Raw genomic sequence first — 9,006 nt, forward strand, 5'->3', positions numbered from 1 at the left:
TCACTGTCAGCTCTGAGACTAAATTACAATTCAGTCTGTTTCTGTGCTTTCTAGAAAGGCATCAAATGGCATTATGTAAGGCTGGGTGTCACTGTCAGTAGATAATACTTAACCTGGAAAAAACGGAGCTGCAGAAGGTGGAAGGAATTTGAGGCAAATGGGACTTTTGGACTTCCCTTAAGAAAACTTTTCTGACGGCTTACAGGTAATAAACTGATGTTTAAAGGCCTTGCATCGCATCACAGCATGCCATGCTGGTACCAGGTATTTGAAAAGAGAGATGGAATAGCAATCTATTCCATGGTTTTATTGTCTGTAGTTTATAATCTGGATATTCTCATAAGTGTCCTGTCCCTTTGGAATCCATTTAAGTGTTTGGCCTGTATGATTGCCTGTGTCACTAAGTTCCATAGCTTAATTACATTTTGTATAAAAAGGTAATTCCTTTTCGTGTTTTTAAATTTTCTGCTTTATATGTTAGGCACTTTCTGTGGATTTTTTTTTTTTTTCCAGGGAACAAAAAGTCCCAGTCTATCAGATTTACCAGGTACTATGTAGAATACATTTTTCCCAGAGTCTGTACCCTTTATAAGGCAAATAACTCAGCCTTTCCAACTTTTAGTATGCCAGTTTATTGAAGCCCTGGACCATTAGCATGTTTCCTATAAGCCTTCTCATCTGTTTTAAGCTCCAGCATCTAAAGCTGCACACAGGATCTCAAAAGTGGCTGATCCACTGATGCATGTAAAGATGATGTGACATTTTCAGCTTCATTCTCTTTTCCACAGGTCCCCTAGCATCTTTGTAGTTTTGATTGCAGCTTGCGTAGTGATCACAAGCCTTCACCCTGCAGGTAATGAAAACCATGTCTACACTGGTGGGCTTTCTCAGTCGCTGAAGTAGAGCACTGACCCAAAGTTGAGTTGAACTTGAATGTTCACTGTGGCAGTGTCAGGCTGATTCAGATTTAAATGGTAATGTTGAACGTTTGGGCTAGCTTCTTGTCAAACAGCCTGTTTAGACTTAGCCAGACGTGCTCTAGCCTTTTTTTGAAACATATACAGATCTCTTTAATACATTTGAGGGTATTTTCTTTACAAATTATGCCACTGCAAGTTTCACTGGTGTTTTTGGTGTGTATTCATCTAGATCTTTCCTCTTTCTCTGAAGGACCTCAAAATTCTTTTTTGTCCCAACTGGTGTAGATAAATAGAGCATTTGCAGACTACACTACCTCACTTCTGCCTTTCCAGAGAAATGTAAATATTTAGCGAAACAAGAACATTGAGAACCCTTGTGTGGCCTTCTCCCACGATCACACCAGATCTGTCACTGACAGTGGACATTCAGCCTTCCTTGAAGCAAGTGCAGACTTCACAGGAACAAATGACGAATGCATCCGCTGGAAGTCTGTCCTTTGAATATGAACTAGAAGGTCAGGACCTGCTGGGACCTAGCTGTGTTATCCAGTTGTTGCTGTAGATTTTAGGAGGCCAAGCTAGGCTGCGGAGTGCTTGAAGTTAAGAGGAACAACAGTGAATGATTAAGGACTCCATTGGGTACCTTCTGTGTCCATTAGCCATTCTGAGCACCACAATCTTATTCCTGAGATGTTCAAGTGTTGTCGTGAAAGTATCTCTGTGTCTTGGTTGTGGGTGTGTGGGACTCTCCTGAAACAGGCTTTCATTTTTTGCTCTTTTTCCTTTGTGAGTGGCCTGGTTCTTTGTACAACTACCAAAGCCGTTAGCAAGACTGCCTTATCAAGCTGTCCTGCTAATTTTGACAGCCTCTGTGAGGCTGAGAGACAACACCTCCTACGGGCTCTAGCAACACCTATTGAAGTTACATACTGTCAGACTCAACATTGCCTTGCCAGCCTGAATTTGCAGATAGTCAGGTGGTAGCTGCAGGGACCGGGAACCTGACTCGATACTATGTTATATTAAGGGAGCTGGTATTTTTCTGATGTGTTTTTCTGATGTGGATGTGCTCCTGGTCTACATTCCCAGTTCATAACGTCTGCCCTCACAGAGGCTGTGCAGAAGTGGGAGCAGAGGAAAAGTGATGCCTCCAAATGATTGCTCTCATATTGCTGAACGTATCAGGGCTGATCTAATTAAACTGCATGCATGCAAATGAAAAAGCTAATCTAACCCTTACCGTGGCAGTCAAAATGTGCAGTTTAGGTAAATGCCAGTATCATCTTAAAAATTGCAGTCCCGGTCCTGATACAGCTGAAGACACTTGGTGCTGTGCCACTGCCTTCACGGGGGTCAGAACTGAGCTCACGTTCTATTTTAGACAGATCACAGTTCAAGGAGAGGGTACTGACCTCTGTAAATAACTTAAAACTGAATCCAGTTGCCACAGCATCAGGCAATTTCTTAGGAAAGTTTGTTAGACTTTGCAATATCAATACTGGGTCTCAGAGGTATATTTACTGAATTACTCTTTTGATAAAACCCCTTAATAAGCAAGCCTGTCTGCTCACCATCTGGTGCTGATCTTACTTAAAATACAGTGAGATTGGCAACTAATTAATTCATGGACAGAATAAGTATAAAAGTTGCATAAATCCATTAATACTGGTAAATTCAAAACTTTCTTGTAGTTTCTTGGGGAAAAAAAACAAAACTATGAACCTTTCCTCTTAGGACAGAAACTCTTTGTAAGATAGAGAAATATCTCACACACTTCTGGTGCCAAAATATCGAGTAGGGATGTTTGGTTTTTGCAGATTCCTTTCCTATTAATTCTTGTTCCAAATATAGTACTATGGGTGTCTTGAAACTTGTTATGCTTTATGTTCAAGGCAAAATTCTTGCACTTTAAAGATTCAATTTTATCTTTAAAGGCTTTAATCTTGCATCAATAACTGTAAGTGCTTTCCAGTGATGCACTCTGATGGTGGGCCTCCATTTGCCATGAAGATACAGTTACACGCGATGCAGGGTGCAGATGTTAGGCAAATTGATCAGTGCTATCCAGAAATTATAGTGATTATATATACTTTAGGATTTAATTTACCTTCTAGGTCTCAACTCCTTCTTCTGAATCACTAAAGGAAAAAAAAATATTTTTTTCTAGAATCCCTACTAAAAATCTTGTTTAAAATGAGTATGGGAAGTCCACTAGCAGATAAAGATGAAAATTCCCAGGCATAGGATTAAACTGGGATGAGTTCAGAAAAGCACATGCATGGGTTTATGGCTTAACAGCGACAAAAGACATTTTTTCAGGTAGGGATGTAAATATCCAAACCAGAAGGCTGTATTGACACAGACCAACAGTCATAGAATCAGAGCTTTGCTGACCTTCTCATTGAATGATCAGCATGGGGAAGGGGGTTGGTCTTGATGTCTCAGGCTATCAGAGATGAATGAAACCTCCTGGAGGCCTGGGGACTCGTAACTTGAAACAGGCATGTTTACACGAAAAATGTCTCTTCTGAGGACCTAACATCCTCTAAAGAAAACAGTTCATTGAGAAAGTTCCTTGCTTTGCTCTATTCTGTATACCAGTTGACTACAACTGAGCACAATGGACTGTGTCCCTGCATCTTCCTTTCCTTGTATTCGGAGGAGATGAGTGGGGGGAGGTGAAGAGACCCGGCACCAGCTATATGTGAATGGAGAGCTCTTCTTAGAAGTGGTTTCCTGAGTGTTCTGAGCAATTGCTTTCCTGGCCTGTTTTGCTCCTCAGATGATAAGACAAAGCTGAAAAGTAAGATACTGTAAGAGTCCGTGTTAATTTGTACAGTCAACTTAGAACAGCTGCAGGCAAATACAGGTTCAGGACAAGAGGTTGCAGCTCAGGATGAACATCACTTTAAAGAACTGCTGATCAGAGTTTGACAAGCAAAAACTTGTTTAAGTCAGTAGTAGCAAGGAGCCTGTCTATTGAACAGAAAGCTCACAGCCGCTCACAGCAGGACCCTGCTGCTTTAACAAGATTTTCTCTGGCTGCTCCGATTCCCTTTAGCTTGTTTGTTGTTGTTGTTTTTGTTTTTCTTGGTAATCATCTTTCAAACTGCAGCAGCATTTGTTGTCCTGAGGTGCTAACTCTGGTGGAAGAGATTCTAGTGGAAGCTTCTACTGCAGTTTGTCCAGGCTTCATTTCAGGTCACTAATCACATCCTCCTCAGGCTCTCCTCAGGCTCTTGTGTTGATTGTCTTCCAGCTGGAGGAATTTTCTGAGAGAAATGACATGACTGGTGTTTTGAGGTCACATTTCTAGATTGAGAGTGGACTGAGGGAAGCTTCTGCCCTTTGGATTCAGGGAAGACCTGACATTTGAATGTGGCGTGGATGTGCAAGCCTTCAGTCTTCCTTCTCTACCATGCACATCTGCTGCCCTCCAGGCAGCCAGTTACATTGAGAATGGACAAGAGAGCAGAGGATGTGATGGGTGACTTGAGGTGGCGTCTGGATGCTGAGCAGCAAAGTGTTTCTGCTGGATTAGGCTACTTCACCAACAAAAGACTCATTGACTATTCTCTCAGTCACCATCAGAAATCCATGTGAAGGACTTGAGGTTACAGGATAGGAAATTTGTCCCAAGGCACATATGGAGTAAAACATGCTTTATGTTTCCCAGTGTTACCTGAATAACCAGATTTGACAGAGAGGAAAAGCAGGAGGCCAGGGAATCTAAAGGCATGGAATGAAGGGCTAGCTGAGATCCTTTGGTACCTTTTTCTGTGAAAGCTGGAATAACGCAGTGGAGCATGAATGATCATTCTGCTAACTTTGCTCTAGAACCAAGCTGACTCCTACCTTCCACCTCAGCAAAAAGGCAGATTACTTTGGCTAGATGCATGATAAGATCCTTAAGAGCTCATTGCTCTAGTACCTATATGAGAGGAATCTTGCTACTGAGTGGAATTCTCTTCCCTGAGTTAGGATTTTACTGCCTTTCCCCCCAGATAAGTGCCTTTTTTTGGCTGATGTGAATATTCTGTGGGCAAAGCTTCTTTCACTCCATCCAATGAGGTTCCTTTTCTAGAGTGTCAGGGGAAAAAAAGGAGAACACATCACCTTCTAGCCTGAGATTTTCTAGCTATTTTCTGGTAAGAATATTTTTTGAAGGATGATGTGGTTCTGATTGCCGATTCAAATGGTATTGAAGTACTCCCTTAGCCTAGGGAATATGTGCTTGTTCGTGTAAAGAGTGAAACCTCTTTGATCTTGGATTTTGACTGCTTAGAAAATGCCCTTGGGAAGACTGAGATGAAAGTTCAGATACAGGCAGGAATTGGGATTCATGAGCAAGGGAGCTTAACTAGGAGGTAAGGGAAAATAATTATGCTCCCTGTGATCACCCTAATTTCTGGGGTATGGTAGAACTTAGGTTCCTGATTAGTGAACACCATGTTACTTCTGGATTTAAAGAGAGGCCACAGCCTAGGCACTTGGAAAACTGAGTCCACTAAGAAGTATAGTGCAGGATTATACAGCAACAGGCTGAACTGGAATTTTGATTTTCTATATTGTGGATCACAGTAGCTGTTCATGCAATTAGTAAGGATTTAAGCATCTAATTCCTCTTGTGACCTGGCCTTCCCATCCCACGCCAAGTAACTGGTTTGGACTCATGAAGCATAGATCCTTGCTGGTCTGTCCGGTGTGGCATTGAAGACCATAACCCTGAGGTGATTAAGTTAATGAGGAAATGTGTAAGGAACAGCTTTTTTACTGATGTTGAATTTCATTAACGTGTCTCACAAGAGCCCTTTATCACCTCACAGGGTAAGTCCTGTAATTTTTCTAATGGTTTGTGCAGTGACAGCTTTCGTGTGACTATTTGTAACTTGGAACACTTTTGGCACCTTATTTCCAGCGATGTCACCAAAGCTGTATAAAAAGGAAGAACTGCAACCCTCACAAATACTGAAGACAGTTTGCTAAAGAGGCTGTAATAATCACAGCAGTTACGCGATAAATCAGTAAGTGATGTTGTCTCTCTTTGTTTTTAAGAGCAACCTGGAGCTCATGCGGTAGCGCTGTTCTCCAGATGGCTTTCCACGGCATCGTCTTCCATAACACACCAGTGAGCCACGAGACTGAGACAGAAATTCCAGTGTGGGGAGGGTGTGAGTCATGAGATGGTGAGTGAAAGAAACAGCAGGATAAAAATAACAGAGCACAGTATGATGCAGAATATTAATCTCTTACCCTGTGTTATCCTAGTTTGTATTACATACGCTACTATGTTGTACCATAGATGCTCTACTACTAAAACCAGATCTCTCTATGCTACTCTGAAAGATTATGGTTTAGGATGCCAGATTGCAGGGACTTCTAATACTTGTGCCTTTAAGTTGGCTAAAAATTTGTAATCAAGAAGTTGCTGCAATAGAAGATATATAATCAAAGAGTGTCAAAATGCCACTTCTGCAACATAGTTATTCTGCTTTATATGAAAAGTTCATCAAGTTCAGTTAATTTAACATCAATTGAATAAATTTATGCAAAAAATAAAATTATAACTCTTTTAAAAAGTCCTTCTCTTTTTCCAACCTTCTTCTTCTTTCTTCAGGAGGACAAAAGAAAGAAAAGTATAAAAATACTGTGAAAAACTCATAAAATTAAACATGAATCAGTAGAAAAAAGGTAAAAAAAGTAGAATCAGTAAAATCAGAAGAAAGCCCAGGTATTTTATTTTGAAATGTGAATCCCTATTTTTCTCCTCAAATCTGCCATTCTGTCCTGGCTGAGCTTAATTCTGACATCACTCACAACAAAATCAGGAGCCCTTCTAGGGAGCTATTGTTTCCAGCTCAGCTAATTTGAAGTATCTAACCCAGTCACCTTGACATCTCCTATAATCAGTGGAGCAAGACAGTGATCTTCAGAGAGCTATTCAGAGCTTAGGAAGCCTATTACCATGTTATTTTTCAATTTGGTCAGGAATCTGGGCATCATAAAGACAGCAGGAGTTTTTCCTTTAACTTCAAAGGGTGCCAGCTCTGGCACTGAGTCTGCAGATTAACTGCAGATAAACGCATAGACAGCTTTTTTGATAGAAACTGTCTTTGTTATTTGGGAGTGGGGAGAAATGTTTATTTTATTTCACACAGATTCAGTTCAAAGTCTTTCAAATGGATTTCATTTTGCTGTTTTTGCATGTAAGTCATCTTTGGGCTTTGTCAGGGCTTTGGAAAACTTTACCAAAACTAGGGAACATACAAATGACAGGGCAACCTTCCCTGACAAACAGTGAGGTGGCCGTGTGGTCCCTGTGCTACAGCACTGGGAATGTGAATTACCAGTCTTGTAGGGCTCTCCCTCCTCTTTGCCCTTTCAGGGCTACCTGGTGAAGTGAAGCGTTTGCACACACACTGAAAAAAGATGCCGTTTAATGATGATCAATTTAAGGCAGATGTGTCTGTAAAGCAGTATGGTGTAGGTGTGCTGTTATGGTCAGAATACTGCTTGCTCCCTTTCAGACCCTGCTGAAAGCGATTACTTTGATACCACTAAGTTCAATCTACTTTAAAATATCCCTTTTTTTCTTCTTTTTTTTTTTTTTTTTTTTTTTTTTCCCCTGTTTTGTCTTACAGAGGCTGCCTGGGAAGCTACTTGGGAATATCTTTTCTGTTTTTAAAATACTGTTCTTAAGCAATCTTCTGTTATTTTTTACATTTATATTTCCATCTATTTAACTTATTCTTGTATACCAAGTCTTTATTTTCCAATACGTAAAGAAAAAAACACACTTATTTTTGAAGTTATACAAAAATGGAAGTCATTGTAATCATGATTTGATGTCCTTGGAACACATTTTATTTACTATTCAATAGCCACTGTTTTTATTAGGACATTGTTTGAACGTAACTTTAAGCCCAATAAAGTTTCAGGACTAATCTCCTGGGAGAGGATATTTATGGTCCGTATTTTCAGAGAGGGAGATTGGAAGTAGAAAAAGGTTTAAGTATTAGGCCTTGGTTCAACTCGGGAGTCAGGGGAAATCTGTCCATTGCAAGTAGTCATTTGTCCAATTGAAGCAGTCAGTTGCACGTGCAAATGCCCAGCTTGAAGGGGTGGTTGCACCCAGTGTAGTCACTGCAAGCAGAAACGTGGGCCATGGATTGTGTGTATTACTGCAGTGGAACTGACCTATTTTTCTGGAGAGAAAAAAACCCAGCAACCTACCATAAAAATCTAATTTGCAAGAACTGTAAAAGTAGAAACAATACTGTTTTTCTCTAGGGTATTTGGTTATGCAAACAAATTGATGAAGACAACATTTCCAGCAGGGAGACCACTGAGGGTGCTTGGTGTCACTCAATTAATATTAATGCCCTTGAAAAGAATGTGAAATAACGGTGCATCTTTCACTTGGTTCTAAGCCATAATTCTGTATCTGGTGTGGAGCCTAACGATTTGCTGTTGATATTTACTGTAGCTTTTCGTATTACAGAAGTCTGATTGCTTTCCTCCTGCAGATACTGACCATTAGGAAGACACTGCTGCAGAGACTGAAACCAAACCCATTTATTCCTTCTTCTCACATCATCTTGGGTTAGAAGTTGCCGAAAAATTTTCTCCTGGATAAATAACTGTGATGTCCCCATCAAGAACATGTTCTCAGTGAGTTGGATTTCTTCATTCAAATTATTGAAAATCTCTTCTGCTTGGAGGTTTCTCTAGTAGAGGAATTGTTCGGCACCACAGAAGCAGTGTGCAGGGGTCCCATAAAAGTTTAAATGCTTTGAACTCACTCCCCGGCACAAGAAGACTTTACTAGTTGACATTTTGTTTGGAAATAAATGAGTTCATGTCATAGTTCGGGCATCTTTCCCCATGGTTCTTACATATCAGTTTCTCATCATTCTGGAAGAAGATTCAAGTGTTTGTTCTTTTTCTTTTATTGGCATTCATCTTTGTTTATTTATTTTGTATTCTTGAGATGTGTTGCATCTCTCCAGTTTGTATTTCTACTTTTAGCGTAAAAAGCTGTACAAAAAGTCTAGAATGCATCTTAAGATTAGTCTAATTTTTCATG

General features: G+C 40.2%; 1 protein-coding gene across 1 annotated transcript in view; it reads left to right on the forward strand.

Annotated features, from left to right (window-relative positions):
* LOC121089068 (potassium voltage-gated channel subfamily A member 5-like) overlaps positions 1–8,786 on the forward strand; it is a 29,074-nt gene extending 20,288 nt beyond the window's left edge. Inside the window, 2 exon segments of the mRNA XM_040595840.1 lie at positions 5,976–6,106; positions 8,447–8,786. The gene's annotated coding sequence lies outside the window, so the exon portion shown is untranslated.
* Positions 8,787–9,006: the final 220 nt, after the last annotated feature.

The sequence above is a fragment of the Falco naumanni genome, chromosome 5, assembly GCF_017639655.2.
Source record: "Falco naumanni isolate bFalNau1 chromosome 5, bFalNau1.pat, whole genome shotgun sequence".
Taxonomy (NCBI): domain Eukaryota; kingdom Metazoa; phylum Chordata; class Aves; order Falconiformes; family Falconidae; genus Falco; species Falco naumanni.